Source organism: Phyllobates terribilis, unplaced genomic scaffold (assembly GCF_046119375.1).
Source record: "Phyllobates terribilis strain yellow unplaced genomic scaffold, ASM4611937v1 Scaffold_11__3_contigs__length_659146591, whole genome shotgun sequence".
Classification (NCBI taxonomy): Eukaryota; Metazoa; Chordata; class Amphibia; order Anura; family Dendrobatidae; genus Phyllobates; species Phyllobates terribilis.
The window spans coordinates 492,652,371-492,678,735 of NW_027362771.1; the positions used below are offsets into that span (position 1 = coordinate 492,652,371).

Sequence of the window (26,365 nt, forward strand, 5' to 3'; positions counted from 1 at the left end):
AAGCCCGCAAGGGCAGGTTCCTCTTCCCTCTGTACCTATCTTAAACTGTTAGTTTGTGCACTGTAATTGATATCTGTATGTTGTATGTAACTCCTTCTCATGTACAGCACCATGGAATCAATGGTCTATATAAATAATAATAATAGGCCCAATTGATTTATTTTGCCCATAAGAGAAGACTAATACTATTACAGACCCATGATATTTAGGGGCCCTGTTGGAGATTTTACATTGGGGCCCTTGAGTTTCAGTATTGCAAATTGTCTCTTCAGAGAGGAAGAGGACTAGAACTCTAGTGCCACCTATAGGAAGTAGCAGCAATCTTAAAAATCAATATCGACTCCCTAATGAGCCTTGTCACATGACTTAGGATAATAGCCAAAATCTCAATTTGCAGACACTGTGTTTTGGGGTACTGCCCCTCGTCAGCACAAAGTGTGAGATCTGGTTTGGTTGGGTGAGAGGCATATGATCGGTATCCAAGGGGTAACGTTGCTCCTTGCGGAGATTGACATGTCAAGCTTGGCATGCCAAGGTGAGGAGACTTTTAAGCCACAATGCTTTTCTGAGAAATATGCAACTTATCTCTTCAGAGAGGAAGATGACTAGAATATTGACTTTTAGGATTGCTACTTCTTATAGGGGGCACTAGAGTTCTATTCCTCTTCTTCTCTGAAAAGACAATTTGCATATTTCCCAGAGGAGCATTGCATCTTAAAAGTCTCCTCACTTTGGCATATAGGGCTTGACATGTCACTTTCCTCAAGGAGAAACGTTACCGCTTGTATCCAAGTTACAGTATTGGATGTCACCATTTATGGCACGCAAATTCTAACATGTTTTGAAACAAAAAAAGGAATGATTCGTCAGACAAATCCTTTGAAGGGATGTTTAGGCTGCGTTAGTGGACCAAAGGGAGTTCTGTCTTTTTGTGGGAAGCAGCTGTCTATAACATTGGGATAACTAGAGATGATCTGCCCGAAAGCCATGTAGTTTTACATGTTATTTTTCTCGTGGAAGGGAAATTACGCTCTAAGTATGTTCTTTATCAAATATTCTAAATTTAATAAGTGTGATCAGATGATGGCAAGAGCTCCAGATATGCTCGTAATTTGGGATGTTACGGAGAGCATCAGAGATTCCTAACACATGGCCCACATTATTACTTTGATCATGTGACTTATTCCCATCAGAGAAAAATAATTGAAGGAATAAGAGAATTATGAGCCAAGAATGATATAGTTTTATACATATTTTTTGTAGAGGAATAAGATCAAGGATTGCTTATTATTTAACACCGTATTGTAAAAGATATGTAGAGATTGCAAAGCCCAATAAAGTTGCTTATTAACCAAGAGCTACACTTGAAGAAAATGACGACAAAGTATCAACCACCTATGCTCAGTTCTAAAGTGGTAAAGTGGTTGTCCAGGACTTTTTTTTTTTTTTTTACTATGGCCGGCTCCTGCATGTAGCTTAACGCTCTGGGGAGAAAATGAACTTTATTCTCCCCAGCAGTGTTCCCGTTTCAGACACGGGGGCGATACTGTCGTTGGTTCAGTCATCGCTCTGAGAATACAGAGTGGCGGCTACAACCGTGCCCCCGGCCTTGACTGACAGCTGGCCCTTATGCCTGAGGAAGCTCTTGTGAAACGTGGGTTGGAGTGAGGGGCTGCAGTAATAACATCCACAGCATGAACCTGGGTCAGTAACCTTTCTTTTGCCTATCCAGGTTTTATATTCTTGTCTTTGATATGTTACAGTGGGGAAAATAAGTATTTGATACACTGCCGATTTTGCAAGTTTGAACTCCTGTTCTGCCAGAAGAAATAAAACATGTCTTAAAATGAAGGAGAAGTGCTTCTTCTCGGAGCCGGAGTAGGAGCCTTCAGACGCTGGAAAAAGGGGCAGATCTTCCAGAAGAGTTGGTATAGCTAAAGACTCCAAAAATCTCCTGTTAAAAATTGCTTCCAGAAGGTTTTGTGGGCATAAGGACAGCATGCTTGTCTGATGCACATTAAAGGGAGTCTGGTAGAAGGTTTTTGTTATTTAATCTGAGAGCAGCATAATACTTGGCATGAGCCTGATTCCAGGGATATGTCACTTATTAGACTGTGTTGTAGTGTCAATACAATCAGTGTTTTATCAGCAGGAGATTAACACTACAGGACTACATCCCTCATGCCAGGCAGTCAGGCTGGTCTGTGTAACCCCGCCCCCACCACTGATTAGCAGCTTGTTGGCAATTCACACTGTACACAGGAAACTGCCAATCAAGGGTGTGGGCGGGGTTATACACTGTCCAAAAGTCTTTAGCTTTGCTACAGCTACATCAGACTAACAAGGATTCTATCAAAACTGCACCAAGCAGCCCAGTAAGTGATACATCGCTGGAATCAGGCTTTCTTGCTCTACATCATGCTGCTCTCAGAATATATAGCAAAAACCTGCTGCAGATTTCCTTTAAGGGGGCATTGAAGAGGCATGCAGGGCTGATCTGAACCATAAAAAACAAAAAGATTCAATCTCCTAATGACCGTCACTTGTACGTATGTGTCGTAAGGACACTGCGACCAGTTTGATTAGACAGTCTTCTATAGACGTACTAAGCTGCTTAAATACTCTTCCCATTTACCGTTCTGAACTTACAATGAACAGGTTTCACAATATACGGTGATGGATTAAGATGATTAATTATTAGTCTTATCCTGGTGTTATGTGAATCAGGACTTCATACCAGTGACTGACAGATGTGATCGGTGCTCTCGAAGCATAATTAGTTATTGCGTTTCCCTTTTGGCCTTACTTACACGCAACGGGTTAAATATAAATTTGGCTCCCTCGCACCTGGTTGTAAAAGCTTTTCAATGTCCCCTCAACTCATTAATCATCCTGTGACAGGCTGGAATTGGCTCGGGAAGTGTCCGCCTGAGATATTCACCTCCTCAGTCTAAATGACTGCATGACAAGTGGGGCTTTGAACTACAGTTCTTACCAGACAAGGTGATAAAACAGAAGGACAGCTGTTCTATTCATTTAGCTAGAACAGCTCCTGCGCCTTCCCAGGACTTCTAATAAGGAAGAGGTGGACGATCAAACATATTTCAATTAGCGCTCAGCCCATGTAACAATTTGAATATTTTTAATATGTATTTACCTAGTAGCTCCAATGGATTGATCCATAATGATTTCCCAATATGCATTTAAGACTAAAAAAAAGTGCGGACAAGTGATTTTGCTTTAAGGAAGGAGTACCTGTCTCCACCGCTCTTACAGGTGAGAAGCACTGAGCACACTAGTGAAGCGATGCACCTGTAATGGGCGTACCGAGCACAATCAGGTCTGTATAATGGTTCTGTTTTGTGCGCAGCTCTAATGGACCTATTATATTATATAACACTGTGTACTTACAATTGCTCATTTTGCCTTTCTGCCCAGTTAATTCTTCTCTTTTCTCTGCTCTATGTAGAAACAGGAAATCTCTTTTCCCTGCATGAATCATTCTCCTCTTCATCTCCTGCCCCAGCTGCTCTGCTCCTCCCCCTGCCAGGGACATTTGCAGGGATGACTCATGCAGGGAAAATTGACCTCCTGTTTCTACATAGAGCTTAGAAGGATTCGGCTAGTAAGTTTTTAATCATGTGATCTCATAGACTTAAAGGAAAAGAGAAGAATTATCTGGGTAGAAAGCCAAATGAGCAATTGTAAGTACACAGTGCTATATAATATGATGGCTGCAATATATAAAGAGTATAAAAATTTTGATGGGAGGAGGAGTGCTTCTTTAAGTCATGAAAATGGGACAGGGACACCAGAAATTTCAGTGCATAGGTGTATGAGTACATGCCATTGTTTTGGGGATCTGCCTCCTCTATGTATGTCCCGGCCTTCTTTGGCGGAATCTTTTCTAAAATACATCAGTTTATACCAGCCAGATATTAAAAAGAAACTTTTTTTTTTCAGAAATCTGCATAAACTTCTTACATTGTTGAACCTTTCATTTGCTTATCTTGCACTGTTTTGGTGTTCTAATATATGGATATGGGTAAATGAAACTTAATAGTATCCATATGGATATGGGTAAATGAAACTTAATAGTTTTTCCTTACTGTCCTGTCACACTTAGCATCTGTAGAATGTGTTCACTGTTTTAAGGCTTTCTCTCCATATTTCTTATGGCTAACCTGTGACATCCTCTCATTATCCGGATTCACCACAAAATGATTGCTGCATTCCCTGCCTCTGCTTTTATACAGGATAGAAAGTCCCTCCAGATTGGCTGCGCTATACCATGTAATGTGAAAGCTGCAAGAAATTTTGGCGAATCCTGCCCGGCTGCACCTAAGGTCATGAGAGCCTTCTTTGACTGATGCAGTCTTCTACAATGTGTAAAATGGAGGTGGAAATTTTTGGCTGTTTGCACAATGCAAATTGTTTGAATTCGCTGAGTTCATTGAATTCCTAAAACTTTAACACAAATTTGATTTGCATCTATTTGATTCGCTCCTCTATAATTCTAAACTCATTTTTATGAATTGTAAACCCTATTTCTGCGTGGACAGCACCCTGAAATTAAGAGTGATATAAAATATATTAAAATATCTGTGTCTAATTCCAACCAGTATAATTAGAAAAATGGTTGTATGCAAAAATGGGGGAAAATACAATAGAGTGGTATTCCCATCTGGTACATTTATGGCAAATGGAGAAGATATGCCATTAATATCCATAAGATAGGGGTGTCGACTGGCATACGCATCTACAGTATCCCTAGAATGGGGGCCAGGTTGCAAGCTGTCAGGACCAGAGACGTATCCACAAGGCTCACTACTTTAATTTGCATTGGAGCTCTGAAAATTGCAAAAAAAAAAAGGGTAAAAGGTTTTAAAATGTTTCACACCCTCTTTCTGCATCACAAAAAAAGCTGAAATATTAACAAAGCAGGTCATTTTCTTTGTTTAAAGAAGTATGTCAGTACAAAATGACTGTTCAAACAAAGCACAGTCGCTTAATACGCCCTTGGTGCGGCCATACAATTCGGTGAAGCTTCCCACCTACTTTTTTTCCATCTGTCTCATCCTCCCTCTTTCTTGGACAACTCTGGCTTTACAAAAAGTAAAGAAGGATTGTAATAGATGGAAAACAAGTAGGTTGGCCGGTGCACTGAATTGTATGGCTGCGCCAATGTTACACCAAGCACCTGTGCTTGGTTTGAACAGTCATTTTGTGCTGACAGATTCAATTAAAAATCTCATCCATTTACCTGTTACTGTATTCTGCTCTTTATTTTTCCAGCTTCAATGCACACAAAAAACTCTGCAGAATTTCTGCCTTTTGTGAGTTTAGTCTTGAGTTTAGTATTTCATTTTCCCATAGTGCCAACACGTTGGAAATAATTATTTGCACAATATATTTTGAAATGACTGAAATCTTTAATGATGTCACTATGATCGAACCATTATTGCTGGGTTACAACTTTAAAGAGGTGGTCCAGAGCTAAAATTTTATTTAATCCTAAATGCCTCTATTTAGTATCATAATCTAATTTCTTTTCTTATATACTTTAACTAAAAAATCCCTATCATTTCCTCACTACACTATCTAACTGCTTTATTTTATTTTTTTACTACTTCCTCTTTGATGACGTTTCGTTTGAGAATCCAAGTGATAGCTGGTATAGTCAAATGAGCCATCATCAGGGGCCGAGGCTGCTGTCATCAGTGATGCCCCTCTCTACTGATCATGTGTCGGTTGTCAATTCAGTCATATGTTTAGTAGGATCTTGTCACTGCAATATGAACAGTGACAGTGCGCTCGCTCGCTGACTCTGATCAGAAGTAAGGAGTTGGCAAGAGCGCACTGTCAGTGTACGTTGTAAGATGAATACCCAGCATGTAGAAAAAGCAGAGACCAGTGCCGCCCCCCGCAAGTGAGGTCACTCATTTGACTATTCCAGCATGCACTGGGATTCTCAAATGAAGTATCATCACAAAGGAAGTAGTAAAAAAAAAAGTAGTTAGAGTAGTGAGGGAATGATAGGGACTTTTAACTAAAGTATATTAGAAAAAGAGATTAGGTTATGACATTAAATAGATAGGCATTTAGGATTAAATTACACTTTAGTTCCGGACCACCACTTTAAGCTTCCCTTGCTCTCCAGAACACAGCGGCCATATGTAAACCCTATTTTGGGGGTAGCAGGCCTTCTAATGTATATCACAGCGTGTGATATAAGGCTGCATTGCACAGAAACTAGTCCATTCTGATCAATATTTTTTTTGTAAAAATAATAAAATTATATTCTACCTAGAAAAATGGGAAGAAAAGACAGACTTCATTTCTTGGTTACTGTTTCCAATTGTTTCTGCTTTCTACAGTGGCACCATGGATATCCATTTGTACCATGAAAGAAAAATTCACATTCCTTCCATTCATCTGAACAGGGTTATTTCTGCAGCATGCACATGGACGTACACAAGTCCTATTCTGATAAAAGGAGCAGCTGTAGGAATTTTCTCCATAAATCTGCCACATGGGCATATATCCTAACATCCCCTAACCCCGATGTTGTTATACCCTGACCCACCGCCAACCCAACCCTACCATGCTATACTTACATCATTCTCCTTGATGGTTGTCCTATGTGTCACAGTATCTCATACAGCTCTACAGAACGATTTCCTCCCTGCAATCTGCCCTAGATCTCTTTTCTTGATTTCTTTTGTCATGTTAGGGAAACATTGGCTGTTTCCTGTGTGGAAAGGCTTGATTGGGAAAAATAGCATTTCCACTGAGTTCCATTTCACACGTCCACTGAGTGAAATACCCCGGTGCGCGGGAAATGGATGACAGAAAAATATAATAGCTTTTGAAACAACCAGTGTAGACAATGAAAGGCAACCGGTCGTCATACTGACTGTGGCTAATGGCGAGCCATTAACAAGTAGAACGATGGCTTGACGGCGTCTCCTCCTGACGCTGAGAACGGCTCTTAGTATTGCTGCGAGGGCCTAAATCTCAGGCCATCACAAAGAGCCGACAGATCTGTGTTTCCTAACAGCCTTAACTGCACCAAAAAGTCCTGCTGTCAGCACTAGCTGTGAATCCTAAATTAGACCTGGGTATAGAAGCGGTGGAGAATTAATACCGAAGTGACCTTTCATACAGTAGCTCTATACATCACGGCTGCACTAAATAACACAAGCTGTTTTGCTTAGCTGTGTGTAATGATTTACATTGCTCAGCACTCTTAAAAAGGAGAGCTGGGATATCAGAGGCGCAGCCAGGCACACAGTCTAAGGGCAGGAAATCAAACAAAATAAGGTTACAGGGGGGTGACCCATCGCCACTGATGCTTTTAGACCAGAATGTGTTTTTGCAGAAGTAAATATTTCCTTTTGGACATGCAAATATGTTTTTCTTTTTCTCTTCTGGCTACTTTTTGCTGGCTCCGTTGAAATAAATATGAAGTCCTTGGTTTGCATCAGTAGGAGGATGAAAACAGGCCAAAGAAGCAGACGGCCAGCAACCCGGTCACAACAATACTTAGCTCTGCTTTTGTGGTGGAGCTTTGTTGGAATCATAATACCAATTGTCAGTTCTGTTTTATGCAGTACATTAATAGATATTCTGCAGCGTTTCTGCTTGTTGTGCCTAACCACATTATCCTTAGAGCAGGGATGTCAAACTCAAATACAGAGAGCGCCAAAATTAAAAACTTGGACAGTCGCATGCCAACCTTGTTATTTATTAAAAAATGTGTACAATTGAGGAAGTTTTCCTTATCATTCTTTACAGAATTATGGTCCTCCATATAGTATAATGGCTCTGCATGGACCTCCATACAGTATAATGGGCCCCACATAGTTCTCCACATAGTATAATGGCTCCTCATACAACTCCATACAGTATAATGGGTCCCACATAGTCCTCTATACAGTATAATGGCTCTGCATAGACCTCCATACAGAATAATGGGTCCCACATAATCCTCCATGCAGAATAATGGCCCCACATAGTCCTCCATACATAATAATGGCCCCACATAGTCCTCCATAGAGTATAATGGCCCCACATAGTGCTCCATAGAGTATAATGGACCCCACATAGTCTTCCATACAGTATAATCGTCCCACATAGTCCTCTATACAGAATAATGGACCCCACATAGTTTTCCATACAGAATAATAGCCCCACATAGTCCTCCATACAGAATAAAGGGCCCCACATAGTTCTCTATACAGAATAATGGGCCCCACATAGTCCTCCATACAGAATAATGGGCCCCACATAGTCCTCCATACAGAATAATGGGCCCCACATAGTCCTCCATACAGAATAATGGGCCCCACATAGTTCTCCATAGAGAATACTGGGCCCCGGATAGTCATCTATACAGAATAATGGCCCCACATAGTCCTCCATACAAAATAATGGGCCCCACATAGTTCTCCATACAGAATAATGACCACACATAGTCCTCCATACAATATTATGGGCCCCACATAGTCCTCCATACAGAATAATGGGCCCCGCATAGTCCTCCATACAGTATAATAGCCCCACATAGTCCTCCATACAGAATAATAGGCCCCACACAGTTCTCCATACAGAATAATGACCACACATAGTCCTCCATACAAAATAATGGGCCCCACATAGTTCTCCATACAGAATAATGACCACACATAGTCCTCCATACAAAATAATGGGCCCCACATAGTTCTCCATACAGAATAATGACCACACATAGTCCTCCATACAATATTATGGGCCCCACATAGTCCTCCATACAGAATAATGGGACCCACATAGTCCTCCATACAGTATAATGGGCCCCACATAGTCCTCCATACAGAATAATGGGTCCCACATAGTCCTTCATACAGAATAATGGGCCCCACATAGTTCTCCATACAGAATAATGGCCCCACATAGTCCTCCATACAGAATAACAGGCCCCACATAGTCTTCCATACAGTATAATGGGCCCGACATAGTCTACAGCAGAATAGTGGGCCCCACATAGTTCTTTATACAGAATAATGGCCCCACATAGTTCTCCATCCAGAATAGTGGGCCCCACATAGTCCCCCATACAGAATAATGGGCCACAAATAGTCCCTATACAGAATAATGGCCCCACATAGTCCTCCATATGGAATAATGGGCCCCACATAGTGCTCCATACAGAATAATGGGCCCCACATAGTCCTACATACAGAATAAAGGGCCTCACATAGTCCTGCATTCAGAATAATGGCCCCACATAGTCCTCCATACAGAATAATAGGCCCAACATAGTCCTCCATACAGTATAATGGCCCCACATAGTCCACCATACAGAATAATGGGCCACACATAGTTCTCCATACAGAATAATGGCCCCACACAGTCCTCCATACAGAATAATGGGCCCCACATAGTCCTCCATACTTAATAATGGGCCTCAAATAGTCATCTATTCAGAATAATGGCCCCACATAGTCCTCCATACAGAATAATGGGCCACACATAGTCCTCCATACAGAAAAATGGGCCCCACATAGTCCTCCATACAGAATAATAGGCCCAACATAGTCCTCCATACAGTATAATGGCCCCACATAGTCCACCATACAGAATAATGGGCCACACATAGTTCTCCATACAGAATAATGGCCCCACACAGTCCTCCATACAGAATAATGGGCCCCACATAGTCCTCCATACTTAATAATGGGCCTCAAATAGTCATCTATTCAGAATAATGGCCCCACATAGTCCTCCATACAGAATAATGGGCCACACATAGTTCTCCATACAGATTAATGACCAAACATAGTCCTCCATACAGATTAACGGGATCCACATAGTTCTCCATACAGAATAATGGCCCCTCATAGTCCTCCATACAGAATAACGGGACCCACATAGTCCTCCATACAGAATAATGGCCCCACATAGTTCTCCATACAGAATAATGGGCCCCACATAGTGCCCTATACAGAATAATGGGCCCCACATAGTCCCCATACAGAATAATGGCCCCACATAGTCCTCCATACGGATTAATGGACCCCACATAGTGCTCCATACAGAATAATGGGCCCCACATAGTTCTCCATAGAGAATAATGGGCCTCACATAGTACTGCATTCAAAATAATGGCCCCACATAGTCCTCTATACAGAATAATGGACCCCACATAGTCCTCCATACAGAATAATGGCCCCCACATAGTGCTCCATACAGTATAATGGCCCCACATAGTCCTCCATACAGAATAATGGGCCTCACATAGTCCTCCATTCAGAATAATGGACCCCACATAGTCCTCCATACAGTATAATGGCCCCACATAGTCCTCCATACAGTATAATGGCCCCACATAGTCCTCCATACATAATAACGGGACCCACATAGTCCTCCATACAGTATAATGGGCCTCACATAGTCCACCATACATAATAACGGGACCCACATAGTCCTCCATACAGTATAATGGGCCTCACATAGTCCTCCATACAGAATAATGGGCCCCACATAGTGCTCCAAACAGAATAATGGACCCCACATAGTCCCCCATAAATAGTAATGGGCCGCTACTGCTCCGGTCTCTGCAGCTCTTCACTGCTTGACACAGCGGACGTGAAACCCAGGATTTCGATACAGTTGAAGGCGCAATGACGGGTGGAGTGGGGGCAGTGCCAGCGTCGCAGGCCAAATATAATCACCCTGTGAGCCAAATTTGGCTCATGGGCCAGAGTTTGACATTTGTGCCTTAGAGGAATATTTCCCCACTATTTCTTAGTTTGTAACATCTCTTGCATGATCCTGAAATAGTCATTATTGAATAATGGGGTTTATCTTCTGCTGATCAGTTCCATCTTTGGTTGTTGGAAAGCTGATGCCCCATTCTCTTTGCCAAATTGCTGGGCTACATGATCTTTTGTCCTACTCCAAAATGAACCTTCTGCTGCAGCCAGTTGTCCTACAGTGAAACACAGGATAGTGGGAGGAGGTGGGAGCAGAGACGAACTCCTGAGATTTCCCAATATGTATGGAATTGTACATGGAAATGCTGTGTGCACGGACTCTGTATTACAGATACGTAGGCACTGCATGCTCGCATTTTGTGCCTCTGCAAAATACCATCCCTAATATTATTTCTAGAAGAAATACCTTCGTTAATTTGGCATGTGATGAAGATCATCATTACAGAACATTTTCTTGAAAATAATCAGTTATGCGGATGCTACATAAAAAAAATTACTGTATGATTAAAACTTGTTAAAAATTATATCAGGCCATCGGCGGTATATCTGTTTTCTTCTCTCACTGTTTTTCCAAACTAACAAGACGGTTTAGCTTTACAAGACCCCTGAGTTGCAATTCTGCCTTTCTATGCCCCTAAATTACCTTACAATTTGACATTGACAAGGTTTCCCTGACCACAGTATTGATGTCCATTGTTTGAAGGTACCTTCGCCACCAATGACCCGTTTGAAGGCCCCCCCACAACACTCATGCTTGTCCCTTAGAAGTGATTGGATAATGATGCAATATTCAACAAGTCATTAGCAGTCTAAACATTGAAGAAGCTGCAACACTCCACTGGGGTTGCCAAGAGTTGCTGTGGAATTTTCATAATATGCTGCTATATGTGTGTATATTAGGAATACACTATTTCTGGCCATCTTATGATGTATCCTCCATTAGATTACCATTTTTTCCTTGCATTCTAGGTTTAACGTTCAATTGACCCTGAGCTGGTGGGAGGAGACTAGCTGCTATGATGTCTCCCACAAAGTGCACACATGTGGGATTCCTATTCTCATATCTCTATGAAGCACAAGTTCATAAGAAGTGGCACCATAAATGATAATATACTGTACTGAGCAGTATAGCTGTGAATCCAGCACTGGTATGAGATAAAACACTTACTAGAAAGTAGCAGCACCATTACTGTGTCTCTCTTCATCTTTCTCTCAGTCTACTTCTTTCCCTCCTTTTTCTATAGACTTCAATAGGCCCCAGATATCTCAGCTGGAGAAGGAAGCATAATTCTCTGATAAGATACAGTACAAAGTTTTTTAAACCTGTCAGTAACACTTACCCTGTGCAGCCAAAGGAAGTGCAGGATGGGGCAGTGTAAAACATTATTAAAGATACCTATTCTGGCAACAACCACCTTGCCATTATACTTTCATTTGTCCTTTATTGCTATGCAAACTGGTTTGCCAGTGTACTGGTGGACATATCAGTGCACTTGCAGTCTATGGCTGCTCTTTGCTTCTCCCCACCGTCGCCGCCCTTGTTTCTTGATTGACAGTGGAGAGCAGAGGTGACTTCATGCAGATGCACCTCTGTGTCTACTATCAATCAAGAAACGGGGAGCAGTGCCAGAAGGAGAATCAAAGAGCAGCCATACACTGCAAGTGCACTGATATGCCCCCCAATGTATTTGTGAGCGTAATTTGCATTCAAAGCCAATTTTCTGTGAAAATAATGGTGCCAGAATAACTATCTTTCATTATACACTGCCCTATCATGCACTACCTCTGCTTGCACGGGGATTGTGTTACTGACACGCTCTCTTTAATGCCCATCTAGACTGGACAATTCGATAATCAGAGACGAAGCATTTGTAAGAACACTTGTGTCCGATTATCAGCCCAGGAAACATCCAACGAGCAAAACGCTGGTTGGTCAGGTGCGATGACTTTAAAGAAAGCCTAAAAGTCATTGCCCTAGCACCTGTAAACTGGTGATATGATGCCGATAACATGATGTTCTAGGTGCACGGAATGATCACTATAACAATCGTTCTGGGTGAATAGAAGTGATCAAAAAACTAAATTAGATGGACAAAGGTTCCAAAATTAACAACAGATTTAAACTAAAAAAGACCCTCCTACTATATACAACACTTTATTCAAAATTACCATAAAAAGGGGGGACTTACAAATACCTTAAGTAACCTTATTATATTTGTAAATCCCACCTCTTTTGGTAATTTTGAATAAAGTGTTGTATATAGTAGGAGGGTCTTTTTTTAGTTTAAGTTTTTTTGTGAACAGTAGCATGCAAATTGTCTCTTCAGACATAAGAGTAGGCTGTTAAGGGTCCATTAGCCTCTATTACTTTAGTTTTTTTGGGTAGTTTTTGATTGCTTAGCACTTACTGTAACTTTTTCTATTTATTTAGCTCATGTGTATTTACCCCGTCTGCTTGGTGAGGCGGGCATGTGCCATGTGGCGCTGTTTAAATAAACACATCATTCATACACCCAATATTTTACCAGGTGCAAATGGATTTTTTTTTACTCCGGACAAGACATTTAAGACAATTTACTCTCAGGAAATGCCCTAATTAGTTTCCCACAATTCACCGATCAATTAATCCCATCTTTTAGTAAATCTTCTCTTGTATCCTTTGACACGAGCCTGTCGTTCCGCGCACTGACACATCAATACTGCTCTTTCTCATTTCTGTACCCCATTGATTTTCACGCTTGATTAATTTTCATTAGATCATTTACATTTTACTGCGGATTATTAGCCATTTCAGTTGTCATATTTGTTTCGCCTCTGTTCACTTGGTAATATTTATTGACCCTAATGCGGCGTCTAAATGTGGGATTTTCGGAGTGAATTTCAGCTAATTTTAGCGGGTAGTGTACGTCAGACTGTCCTGACATGTGGAAAGGAAGCAGAGGATGTCTTACCAAGAGTCTTATTAGTTTCTGATATATTTTTCTTACACCCATCTTTTATATGGTGGGTGACATGTAAGGGCTGAGAAGTTACATTTTATTCCCTCAATGTCTCTTGCGGATTTTCAAAGTTAGACATTAGTGAGTTCTTCATTATTTTTTATTTTTTAAACACTTAAAAAATATCATTTTTGGAGAACTTCTGAAAGGGTGTGATAAGAGAGCTTGGAGCGACTTACAATAATTTTTTATAGTATTTTATAAATCATATACATGTAGGTCATGAGTTGAATATGTAGGGACCTGCGTACAATACTGATCTGGGACTTTGGTGGGACTTCAGTTCACTGGTTCTTGGCAGCTAGATGGGAGGCCCGCAAAGGTATTCCCTTCCGGCATCCCCGCCGCAACATTTGATTTGTCGGGGCTGGCGAAACATCATCTGAGCGACGTGACGCACAGATGACGTCATGCCAGCCCTGTCTAATCAAAAGCGACGCCGGGGAAGCCGGAAAGTATGAAATACATGGGCCTCTCGTCTAGTTGGCAGGTACTACTGACCTAGACGGTGGACCGGAGTCCCAAGAATCGATCTGCTCATCTCTAGTAGGAAGAGATAGCAAAAATGATTTTTTTTTTCTCCAGCAAATCCTGATCTCTTGCCAGGAGGTTGTTCAGGATTTTGTTGCTTTTTTCTTGCTTTTTTTGTGCGTTTTCGGTGCATTTTTTCAGTGTTTTTTTTTTTACTGTTCTTTTGCCTCTGCTATGCATGTACATAAAGTTCAGTGAAAAAAAAAATCTCAATCTGATTTAGGCACAAAAATGCTGAAAAAATGCTGAAAACTTGACACCTGTGTTTTTTCCGCGTTTTTTTTTTCACCACAAACTACTTCCAATGGGTGAAAAAACGCTGAAAGAAGTGACTTGCTCTATTTTGCAAAAACACATGCAAAGCACAAAATCCTGAACAAAAAAAACATGATATGTGTATGAGATTTCTGGAATTTTATAGACTTTGCTGGTACTGCAAAACGCAGCTGAAAATTTGCATAAAAAAGCATAAAAAAACTCTGAAAAAAACATGATCTGAGAACATAGCCTTAGATTAGTGACGTGATGTGATAGCTTGTCTAAAAATATGTCTTTTTTAGGCACACCTAAAACTGTGGAGATTGGGAATTAATGAGATTGTCAGGGGTGGCGCATTCCAGACAAATGATGCAGCACAAGAAAAGTCTTAGAGACTGGAATGGGAGGGTAGGATGACAGAGGATGTTAGTCTTATGGTATTAGCAGAACAAAAAGCATGGGTAGAGAGGTAGAGAGTTGAAGACCATGTAGTGTGGTGCAGTGCTGTGGAGAGCTTTGTAGGTGAGAGTGACGTTTATATCATATTCTTTAACAGATGGGTAACCAGTGCAATGACTGGAATAGGGTAGAGATATCTCTGTAGTAGAAATATGAGCCTTGCTGCTGAATTCAGAATTGATTACAAGAGGGAAAGTTCAGTGAGTGGAAGACCAATTAATAGTAAGTTGCAGTAATCAATATGAGAATGAAGAAAATCGACAGTAAGCATAGCATTTTTGCAGTTTCCATGGTAAGAAAAAGGTTGGATTCTGGAGATTTTTTTTGAGGTGTAGATGACATGAGGTGCAAGTAAAATGTCCAGTCATACATATGTGTATATCTACATTTAAGTGCTATAGTAAACTATAGAAGTTTACATTGGCAGTTTAGCCCATTTTAGTAAATCTGCCCAATTATGTACACTGCAAAAGGGTTTTCCAGCTCTTTAATTATTGTGGCCTTTCCATATGGAAGGCCATAAATGATTAATTGGTGTGGTTTCTCCTTACTTATTCACACGGGCACTGTGGCTCGTTCATACAAGATCAATTAAAGGGAACCTGTCACCAGAAAAATGCTATTAACCTGGAGATATGGGGTTAATCTGCAGGTTAATAGCGTTATTAACGTGTCCGGCACCCGCACTTAGCCGAACGCTGTGGGGAGAAAATTAACTTTATTACACCGGCAGTGTTCCAGTTTCAGCCCTGAATGACACTCGCTCATCATTGGGGCCGGCTGTCATCAGGGCCGGGGGAGCGGTTACAACCGCCGCTCTGCTTTGGTTTCCTGTTACTGATGACATGTTGAATTAGTTTTGACTATCTCGATTCCGACAATATGTTGCTTTAAAGATGTGGTTTGATGCAAACTTACAGCCTCCTGTTGTTTTACACTCAACACATTTGTAAAATACACACTTTTATTTGAAATCACTTACCCCTGAGGAAGCCACTGGTTAGTGGTGAATGGCGATACATGTGGGACCATTTTCATGCTCTGCAACCTACATAAAGCACTTTTTTATATGTTTTCTTCCTAGTTATTATTTGCTCTTGCACCTTTTGTGCACCGCTTCATTATCACTTCTTATCAAGAGGACACAAGATGTTATGAATAATATGTGGTGTTTGTATATATACAAGTTCTTCTCACTAAATTAGAATATCATCAAAAGTTAATTTATTTCAGTTCTTCAATACAAAAAGTGAAACTCATATATTATACAGAGTCATTTCAAACAGAGTGATCTATTTCAAGTGTTTATTTCTGTTAATGTTGATGATTATGGCTTACAGCCAATGAAAACACAAAAGTCATTATCTCAGTAAATTAGAATAATTAATGAAAAACACCTGCAAAGGCTTCCTACGCATTTAAAAAGGTCCCTTAGTCTGTTTCAGTAGGCTCCACAATCATGGAGAAGACTGCTGACTTGACAGAAGTCCAGAAGGCAGTCATTGACACACTCCACAAGGAGGGTAAGCCACAAAAGGTCATTGCTAAAGAAGCTGGCTGTTCTCAGAGTGCTGTATCTAAGCATATTAATGGAAAGTTGAAAGGAAGGAAAAAGTGTGGTAGGAAAAGGTGCACAAGCAACCGAGATAACCGCAGCCATAAAAGGATTGTTAAGAAAAGGCCATTCAAAAATTTGGGGGAGATTCACAAGGAGTGGACTGCTGCTGGAGTCATTGCTTCAAGAGCCACCACACACAGACGTATCCAGGACATGGGCTACAAGTGTTGCATTCCTTGTGTCAAGCCACTCATGACCAATAGACAACACCAGAAACGTCTTACCTGGGCCAAGGAGAAAAATTTCCTGGACAGATGTTCAGAGGTCCGAGGTGTAGTTTTCAGATGAAAGTAAATTTTGTATTTCATTTGGAAATCAAGGTCCCAGAGTCTGGAGGAAGAGTGGAGAGGCCACAATCCAAGCTGCTTGAGCTCTAGTGTGAAGTTTCCACAATCAGTGATGGTTTGGGAGCCATGTCATCTGCTGGTGTAGGTCCACTGTGTTTTATCAAAACCAAAGTCAACGCAGAAATTTTAGAGCACTTCATGCTTCCCTCTGCTTTTTGGAGATGGAAATGTAATTCTCCAGCAGGACTTGGCACCTGTCCACACTGCCAAAAGTACCAATACCTGGTTTACAAACAACAGTATCACTGTGCTTGATTGGCCAGCAAACTCGCCTGACCTTAACCCCATAGAGAATCTATGGGGTATTGTCAAGAGGAAGATGAGAGACACCAGACCCAACAATGCAGACGAGCTGAAGGCTGCTATCAAAGCAACCTGTACTTCCATAACACCTCAGAAGTACCACAGGCTGATCGCCTCCATGCCACGCCACATTGATGCAGTAATTGATGCAAAAGGATCCCCGACCAAGTATTGAGTGCATTTACTGAACATACATTTCAGTAGGCCAACATTTCAGATTTTAAAATCATTTTTCAAGCTGTTGTTATGGAGTATTCTAATTTACTGAGATAATGACTTTTGTGTTTTCATTGGCTGTAAGCCATAATCATCAACAATAACAGAAATAAACACTTGAAATAGATCACTCTGTTTGTAATGACTCTATATAATATATGAGTTTCACTTTTTGTATTGAAGAACTGAATTAAATTAACTTTTTGATGATATTCTAATTTAGTGAGAACCACTTGTATATTATTGATATTTGTTATACCTTTTGATTTGATTGACTTTTGATAATTAGTTGTATATTCTGGTCTCTGTTATCATTCTTCTATCTCTTACACAATTATAGTTAGTGGCAGAGCTTATAGGTGATTGCCTTATCATGGGTGCACCCAGTCATATTATTATTTCTTTTTAGAGCACTATTGATTCCATGGTGCTTTACATGAGGAGGGGGTACATACAAAATAGAAATAGAAATTACAGTGGACAAGCTAAGAATGACAGACTGGTAAAGAGGGGAGAGGGCCCACAGTCTACAGGATGATGGGGAAGGAGACCGTAGGTTGGGGGGTTGCGGCAGCTCTGGTGGTGGTGAGGAGGCAGCGGCGTCATTGCAGGCTGTAAGATTTCTTGAAGAGATGTGTTTTCAAGTTCTGTCTGAAGGTTCTGAATGTGGCGGATAATCGGATGTGCTGGGTCACAGAATTCCAGAGGATGGGGGATATTCTGGAGAAGTCTTGGAGGTGATTGGGTGAGGAACGTACGAGTGTGAAGGCGAAAGGGTTGTCTTGGGAGGACCAGAGATTATGTGTTGGAAGATATCGGAAGGTTAGTTCGCAGATAGATTATGGACGACTTTGTAGGTCAATGCTAGTATTTGAACTGTATACGTTGGAGAATTGGGAGTCAATTAAGAGATTTGCAGAGCGGAGAAGCAGTAGAGTAGCGAGGAGAGAGGTGGATTAGTTGGGCCAGTGGGCATAAATATTGCATAAATTATCACTTTGCTGCAAGTGGCTTTAATGCTAGTGGCATATAGTGGTGGCAATCCACAGTGCCCAACGATTCAGCCACCATTTGTAGTTTTATTAAGGGGACAAGCAATACTTGGGACCATAATGGGGAGCACCATTTTGGTCTTTGTTATAAACCCCCTTCTCTTTGATGTAGACCAATGCTGCTGAATTAAAAATGGTTATAAGGTATGGATACTACTCATACTTACAAGCGCACCACATATAGCACTGAAACCCGTTATATGAAATATCTGAGTCAGACTGATCTGAATTCAGGTTTATATATAGTTACTTTAGTACCTAAAAGCATTTTTCAGAATAGCAGCAGCTGTAAAGACCGGTGACATATCTGCTGCCTAATGTTCCCTTACTGATGCTACGTAAAACGTTCTCAGAAATACTAAAGCCGTATTTAAAGATTCCAGTTTACTTTTCTGCCAATATTTATTCTACATTCTGCAGCGTTACAGTATTTTATTTTTATCATGATGATGAAATAATTGAAGAGTTTTAGCTGAATTTGCTATTAGTGTAATTTAGAAATTGCAATTATATATTAGAGTTAGAACTAGAGAAAAGCATCGGCCATTAAATAAATAGATGTGGAGCATCTCGAGCTAATGAAAAGAGCTGGGGGTTATGATTCTTTCACAACCGGGCAGTCAAAAAGTTCTGCAGAAAACAATAGTTTATCATAGCAACTATAAAAAAGAATAATCCGGGAATATTTTAGCTAATGCCGGACAAAGTGCCCCCATGATCCATCAAGCACTCAGAAATGTCATGCTTTTGGGACGCTCTTTGAAGGAGTAGGACATGCATGAAAAGATATTTACAACTATATAAAGCATATACCTTCTGAAAACGTACTCATAAAAAGAAAAATACTGTTTCTGCATCTCAGTATGTGTCATTTCCTTGGAAGATATTGAAGTAAACGCTACATTTAGAACAAGTATGATAAGCGCTTCCGCCATGTACATTTCCATTGGTTGGAGCAGATTGTTTTAGTACTATGAGCACAACAATAATCATTAATAACCATCAAACCCTGAAAATTATCAATGATAGTCATTATCTTTATAGCCACTTTTATGACTTTTATGGCACAGAAAGCTATAATAATTGGAGATAGTGTCATTCTCAAAGATACCATTGATTTTAACTGCCCGGGGACATGCACGCAGGCCATAATATCCCCAGTATGAGCCATAGATGTTTGGTAGGAGTATGTCCCATTTTTTGACCCTAACACAACAGTAGGATGGAAAACGGAATGATTCAGGCTGCTTTCCTGTAAGACATACATGTCAAACTCTGGCCCGCAGGGTGGTTATATTTGTCCCACGACAGCAGAACCACCACCCTTATGTGGGGTCCATTATACTGTATGGAGGACTATGTGGGGCCATTATTCTGTATGGAGGACTATGTGGGGCCCATTATACTGTATGGAGGACTATGTGGGGCCCATTATACTGTATGGAGGACTATGTGGGGCCATTATTCTGTATGGAGGACTATGTGGGGCCCATTATACTGTATGGAGGACTATGTGGGGCCCATTATACTGTATGGAGGACTATGTGGGCCCATTATTCTGTATGGAGGACTATCTTGGGCCATTATTCTGTATGGAGGACTATGTGGGGCCATTATTCTGTATGTAGGACTATGTGGGGCCCATTATACTGTATGGAGGACTATGTGGGGCCCATTATACTGTATGGAGGACTATGTGGGGCCCATTATTCTGTATGGAGGACTATGTGGGGCCCATTATTCTGTATGGAGGACTATGTGGGGCCATTATTCTGTATGGAGGACTATGTGGGGCCCATTATACTGTATGGAGGACTATGTGGGGCCCATTATACTGTATGGAGGACTATGTGGGGCCCATTATTCTGTATGGAGGACTATGTGGGGCCCATTATTCTGTATGGAGGACTATGTGGGGCCCATTATTCTGTATGGAGAACTATGTGGGGCCCATTATACTGTAGGGAGGACTATGTGGGGCCCATTATTCTGTATGGAGGACTATGTGGGGCCCATTATTCTGTATGGAGGACTATGTGAGGCCCATTATTCTGTATGGAGGACTATGTGGGGCCCATTATTCTGTATGGAGGACTATGTGGGGCCATTATTCTGTATGGAGGACTATGTGGGGCCCATTATACTGTATGGAGGACTATGTGGGGCCCATTATACTGTATGGAGGACTATGTGGGGCCCATTATTCTGTATGGAGGACTATGTGGGGCCGATTATACTGTAGGGAGGACTATGTGGGGCCCATTATTCTGTATGGAGGACTATCTTGGGCCATTATTCTGTATGGAGGACTATGTGGGGCCATTATTCTGTATGTAGGACTATGTGGGGCCCATTATACTGTATGGAGGACTATGTGGGGCCCATTATACTGTATGGAGGACTATGTGGGGCCCATTATTCTGTATGGAGGACTATGTGGGGCCCATTATACTGTATGGAGGACTATGTGGGGCCCATTATTCTGTATGGAGGACTATGTGGGGCCCATTATATTGTATGGAGAACTATGTGGGGCCCATTATACTGTAGGGAGGACTATGTGGGGCCCATTATTCTGTATGGAGGACTATGTGGGGCCCATTATTCTGTATGGAGGACTATGTGAGGCCCATTATTCTGTATGGAGGACTATGTGGGGCCCATTATTCTGTATGGAGGACTATGTGGGGCCATTATTCTGTATGGAGGACTATGTGGGGCCCATTATACTGTATGGAGGACTATGTGGGGCCCATTATACTGTATGGAGGACTATGTGGGGCCCATTATTCTGTATGGAGGACTATGTGGGGCCCATTATTCTGTATGGAGGACTATGTGGGGCCCATTATTCTGTATGGAGAACTATGTGGGGCCCATTATACTGTAGGGAGGACTATGTGGGGCCCATTATTCTGTATGGAGGACTATGTGGGGCCCATTATTCTGTATGGAGGACTATGTGAGGCCCATTATTCTGTATGGAGGACTATGTGGGGCCCATTATTCTGTATGGAGGACTATGTGGGGCCATTATTCTGTATGGAGGACTATGTGGGGCCCATTATACTGTATGGAGGACTATGTGGGGCCCATTATACTGTATGGAGGACTATGTGGGGCCCATTATTCTGTATGGAGGACTATGTGGGGCCCATTATCCTGTATACTGGTTGTATACGACTTTGTCCAAGTTTTTCATTTTGGCCCTCTGTGTGTTTGAGTTTGATATCCCTGCTGTAAGGGCTCGTTCACACTAGCATATAATGTGGCCAAGTGCTTTCTCATGTGTTATTGGATAGCACTCGGCCCAATGTTATACTATGGGGCAGTGCCGATTCGGCATGTAAAATAAATCGCAGCATGCTGTGAGTGCATCCGCTAATCCGATCGCATGCACACATACAAGTCTATGGGTGCGTGTGAAACATCGGACTGCACTCAGATGTCACCCGACTGCAGTCCGATTACCGCGGATAATGGAGAAGTTGGAGAAATTAAGTTCTCTGTTTTCTCCGCACCTGTGATATGATTCTCTCATTCGAGAGAATCGGATCACACTAAGGCGACACTCAGATCAAACTCTTACAGAGTCATCAACGGTACTGTGAGCGACTCCTTAGAAGTCAAGGAACAGGGAAACATGCAGGCAACAGAAAACACTCTAGCAGGCAGTCCACCTGGGAATCATGGCGAAACCTTTCCACAGTCTGAATAGATTGGGTTTATTTGTGGAGAGTATAAGGACGCAGTGGAATGCTACCTTCTCAAGAATTACCATTCGTCTTCCCTGACCATTAAACTTCAATTGTACCAATTGACCCATACAAATATCTACAGTGTTGCTACTGTGGTATATGAGAAATTTTCATAGAAGATTTGCCAAATTTGGTTCTTGCTGTAGGACACTACTGTATCTTTCTGCTTAATTTTCCCATTGGTCTCTGACAACCGTAACCTGCTACCCTGCAAACACACTGCAATTAGATCTGGAAAAGAAATGTCTGACTGACTCCTGTCATCTGTATTGCCCCCGACCTTAGTGACATGTCACCTTGTCAGTGATACAAAAATGGAGTGGATTATTGCTCTGCACTTCCATTGTGTATAGACATTGTGTGGCAAAGTCTTAGCAAATCATAAAATGTGCCCCATAACACCTTAGTTGCTGCTGAATGAAGATTGATTTTCCAATCAGAAGAAGCGATAGCCATGGCCATAGTTTCAGTTACCTTTACGCGTTGGCCCTCGTCAGGGTGTATGGAAGTGCTGCTGTGCAGGGAACTGAAACCCAATCCATACTAACGTAAAGGGAATCTGTCACCAAGTGTTTACTACCCCATCTGAGATCAGCTTGATGTAGGGGCAGAGACCATGATTCCAGTGATCTATGACTTACCTTACTAGGTGATTAAAAACAGTTTTTTATGCTGTAGATCTAGCAGTTCTCTGAATGCTGAGCTGTGTATAACCCCACCCACACCACTGATTGGCAGCTTTCTGTGTACACTGTGCATAGTCAGAAAGCTGCCAATCAGTGGTGGGGGGTGTGGTTGAACTCCCTGGCAGCAGACCAAATAGTCCTCTAGTGATAATCTCCTGCTAATAAAACAATGATTTTATAAAAAATACATATGAGAAGATATGCGGCACTCAAAAAGAAAAATGCAGGTGCTCGAGCAAGGGTTCCCCCCCGTCAATTAATGATATAATGAGATACTCAGCACTTTGAGTATCTCGCTATATTATTTATAGAATCAGGATCTCTGCTTCTACATTATTCTGCTCTTGGATTAGGTAGCTAAAACCTGATGGCAGATTCCCTTTAAACTGAGCAGTTTTGATGCTTCCTACATAGAGGATGGGTGGGAAAGTACTTGTGTTGGGGGAAAAGTTAGACTTCTTTCTCCATGGTATCAGTGGAGATCCTGGAGATTGGACCACCAATCATAATGTTATGGCACAATCTAGCACTATGCCATGACATATAACATTAGAATACTCCTTTAACATATTGACCTGCTTGCTGTGATACAAATATCGAATATGAATATCCCACACATTAGTGTTATATGTGACAATCCAGCCTTTGGGATGTTTGTGAAGTTATACTGTAGAAACCTCCTCTCCACGTCACAGCATCCCACCATAGATCCAGGTTTTGGAAGGCAATGGATGACATTTTGCTTGCTTTGCATGTCACGATTTGTATCTAATATAAATACATTGATATTTTCACATTCTAAACACTTTGGATTAACAATTTCCATGTGGTTATTTTAAGCAGACGGGGATTCAATGAAACAATAAAAACCACAAAGAATCGCCGTAAATGAGGCTTCTAGGGTTAACCAGAAATATAGCTTAGGTTGTCAAAAATGTAATGTGTGCCAGATCTTCACCAGCATGTCGTTACCATTTAATTGGCAGAATGTGAACAATGGACTTTATGAGAACATCATAAAATGTGAAAAAGAGACAATAACTGAAAAAAGCTGAAGATCGTGGTAGGCAAATGGCAAACTTGTAGAATACTAAGGGCCCGATTCCTGATCACACTTGTGCCTATTTTTTGTCCAGTTTTTCCTCTTTTAAGTTTATTTTATTTTTTTTTTCAAAATTCTTATTTAAATTGCGCCTATTTTAAAGTCTGTTTCTTTTCCATTTTCAGATCCAGGCAGCTAATTAATAATTTGCGACTTTTTAAAAAGTTGTTAAAAAATTATTGTGCAAATGTACTCCAGTCTTCTCCTCCTTTCTCGAGTTTTTTTTTTTGTACGAACGTTAGAGTTGCTCGCCACATTTTAACACTGTATCGCTGTGATTTGTCCTGATAAAGAAGTTTGGAACTTCAAAACGCGTTGACTAATAAACCGCATTCCTCGACATTGTTCTTTTCTATTCTTCCATACATAGAATTAACCCTTACGTTCCAATTACTTGTTTTCCAAGCCGTGGGTCTGCAGCACCTTTGAGCCTTTTAATGGTTGTGGATACACAACCACACCAGGTGAGTACCATTGCCTTTGGTCTCCCATTGGTACTCGGATAAAACCCTATTTTCGCTTTATTGTTATTCCAGTTTTTCCTATTTAAATCTCTTACCATTGGCATAGTCTTGTAACTGTGACTGGATGCCAATGGCTGGATGACCTATAGATCTGTAACACTGACTGTTGACTAGTAGAGCCAGTGGTACCATCACTTGTGGCAAAAGCAGAGATTGAAAACTTAGGTTGCAAACACCATGGAAAGTGGTTCTGTGGAAAGAGTTATTGGCCTTATGTCACTTTACAGTCGTCAGCTTCATGATTTAGGATCCATCCCATTATTTGCATGTACATCCAGACACCATGGAAAGCCAATAGAAAACAGGAAAAAATATATATTTTCACTGTTTAGTCATAAAAATCATCTGTAGGGTATATGAAAGGAGATCTCCTCTGACATCATGAAGGAAACCACTATGATGTCATCATCCTAAGTTTGATCCATGAACAGTCGATCCTGGAGAGAACACAAAATATACAGTTTTGACTTTACTAAAACTGGAGATAATATACATCAGTCTATAAAATATAATAAACGCATAGACATGCAATATTGTTATAACAACCATTATAATAAATTCACAGACTTACTGTGCACAATGGAATAAAAGACAAATAATCTGTACTGTTTTTAGATCCTTGTTGTCCTAGAGTAACATCCATACTAACTACACATTTGTTAGATTTGTTACAGAAAAGAAAAAAAAAACCCATCTGGATGATCCCGAGCCTTTGGGGGATAATTTTCTACGGAAAGATAAATCAAAAGTGAAAATCTTTGGACACCACGAGTCCTGTTATACCTGGCTTCCATCAAACACAGCATTCCACGGTGAGAACATCATACCAGCAGTCAGACATAGGGGTGGTAGTGTGAACAGGAGGTTGTCCTGATGCTTGGATATTTAAAGGGACTATCAGTGCCCTAAGAATAGAAAATGTCCAGTTATTCAGGCATCTGCAGGTCCTGATTTCAATTGATTATTTGGTGTAACACTGCAGCAGAGGACAGCTATTTCACCTGCAAAAATGTGCGACCAATTTTGACGAAAGTTCAGTTTTTTAGTGAAACTGTTCCCCTGCAAAATCAAGTGATTATTTTACAAATGATTAAACGAGGTTTTCGGCTGTCATAGCCATGTAAGGGTGTGACAGAGACTGTCATGTACCTGCCCCTGAAGACAATAAACTATGTAGTGTGAACCATGACATGCGGTTTTATTGCGTTTTATTGTCTAATGTGAAATGTGTAGAGTGTAATGTGACTAATGTATGGTGATATAGGTACTGATGCTGCTCTGTGGGTGCTGCAAGTTAATGCCTAAGGTAACTCTGGTACACTCAGGTTTAGGGAGAGTGTAGGATACAGTTTAAAGCATATGTTAGAGTTTAGGGGCCAGAACAGTGACAGATAGAGCAAGATAGGTAGTGGTGGGCCTTATTCATGAGAGTAAGTGAAAATGTATGACATAGTTAAATATTTTGGACCAGCCCAGTATGGGAGGGGAAAGGTCTAGCAAAAACGGGAACTACTTCCTGGTTTACTTAGAGTGAGATGTAGTGTGAGGTTCGTGTGAATATCAAATTCAAGTGGCAGTGGGCTGGAGGCACGAGGAGTTCATATCGTTCTGGCAGCATGAGGTCATACCGAATTATCTGTAATGTCCCGGGCCTATGGCCCGAACTACACACTGAAGAGTGTGCCTTAATCCCTTCCATACAGAGGAAGCCAGATGGCGAACTGCGAAAGGGAGATGTACCGGATCTTGGTCTTG

At 41.2% G+C, this 26,365-nt stretch overlaps 1 long non-coding RNA gene across 1 annotated transcript in view; it reads left to right on the forward strand.

Annotated features, from left to right (window-relative positions):
* LOC141165254 (uncharacterized) overlaps positions 1-25,454 on the forward strand; it is a 90,999-nt gene extending 65,545 nt beyond the window's left edge. Inside the window, exon 3 of the long non-coding RNA XR_012251117.1 lies at positions 25,274-25,454. This is a non-coding gene — a long non-coding RNA (uncharacterized lncRNA). The remainder of the gene's footprint in view (positions 1-25,273) is intronic.
* Positions 25,455-26,365: the final 911 nt, after the last annotated feature.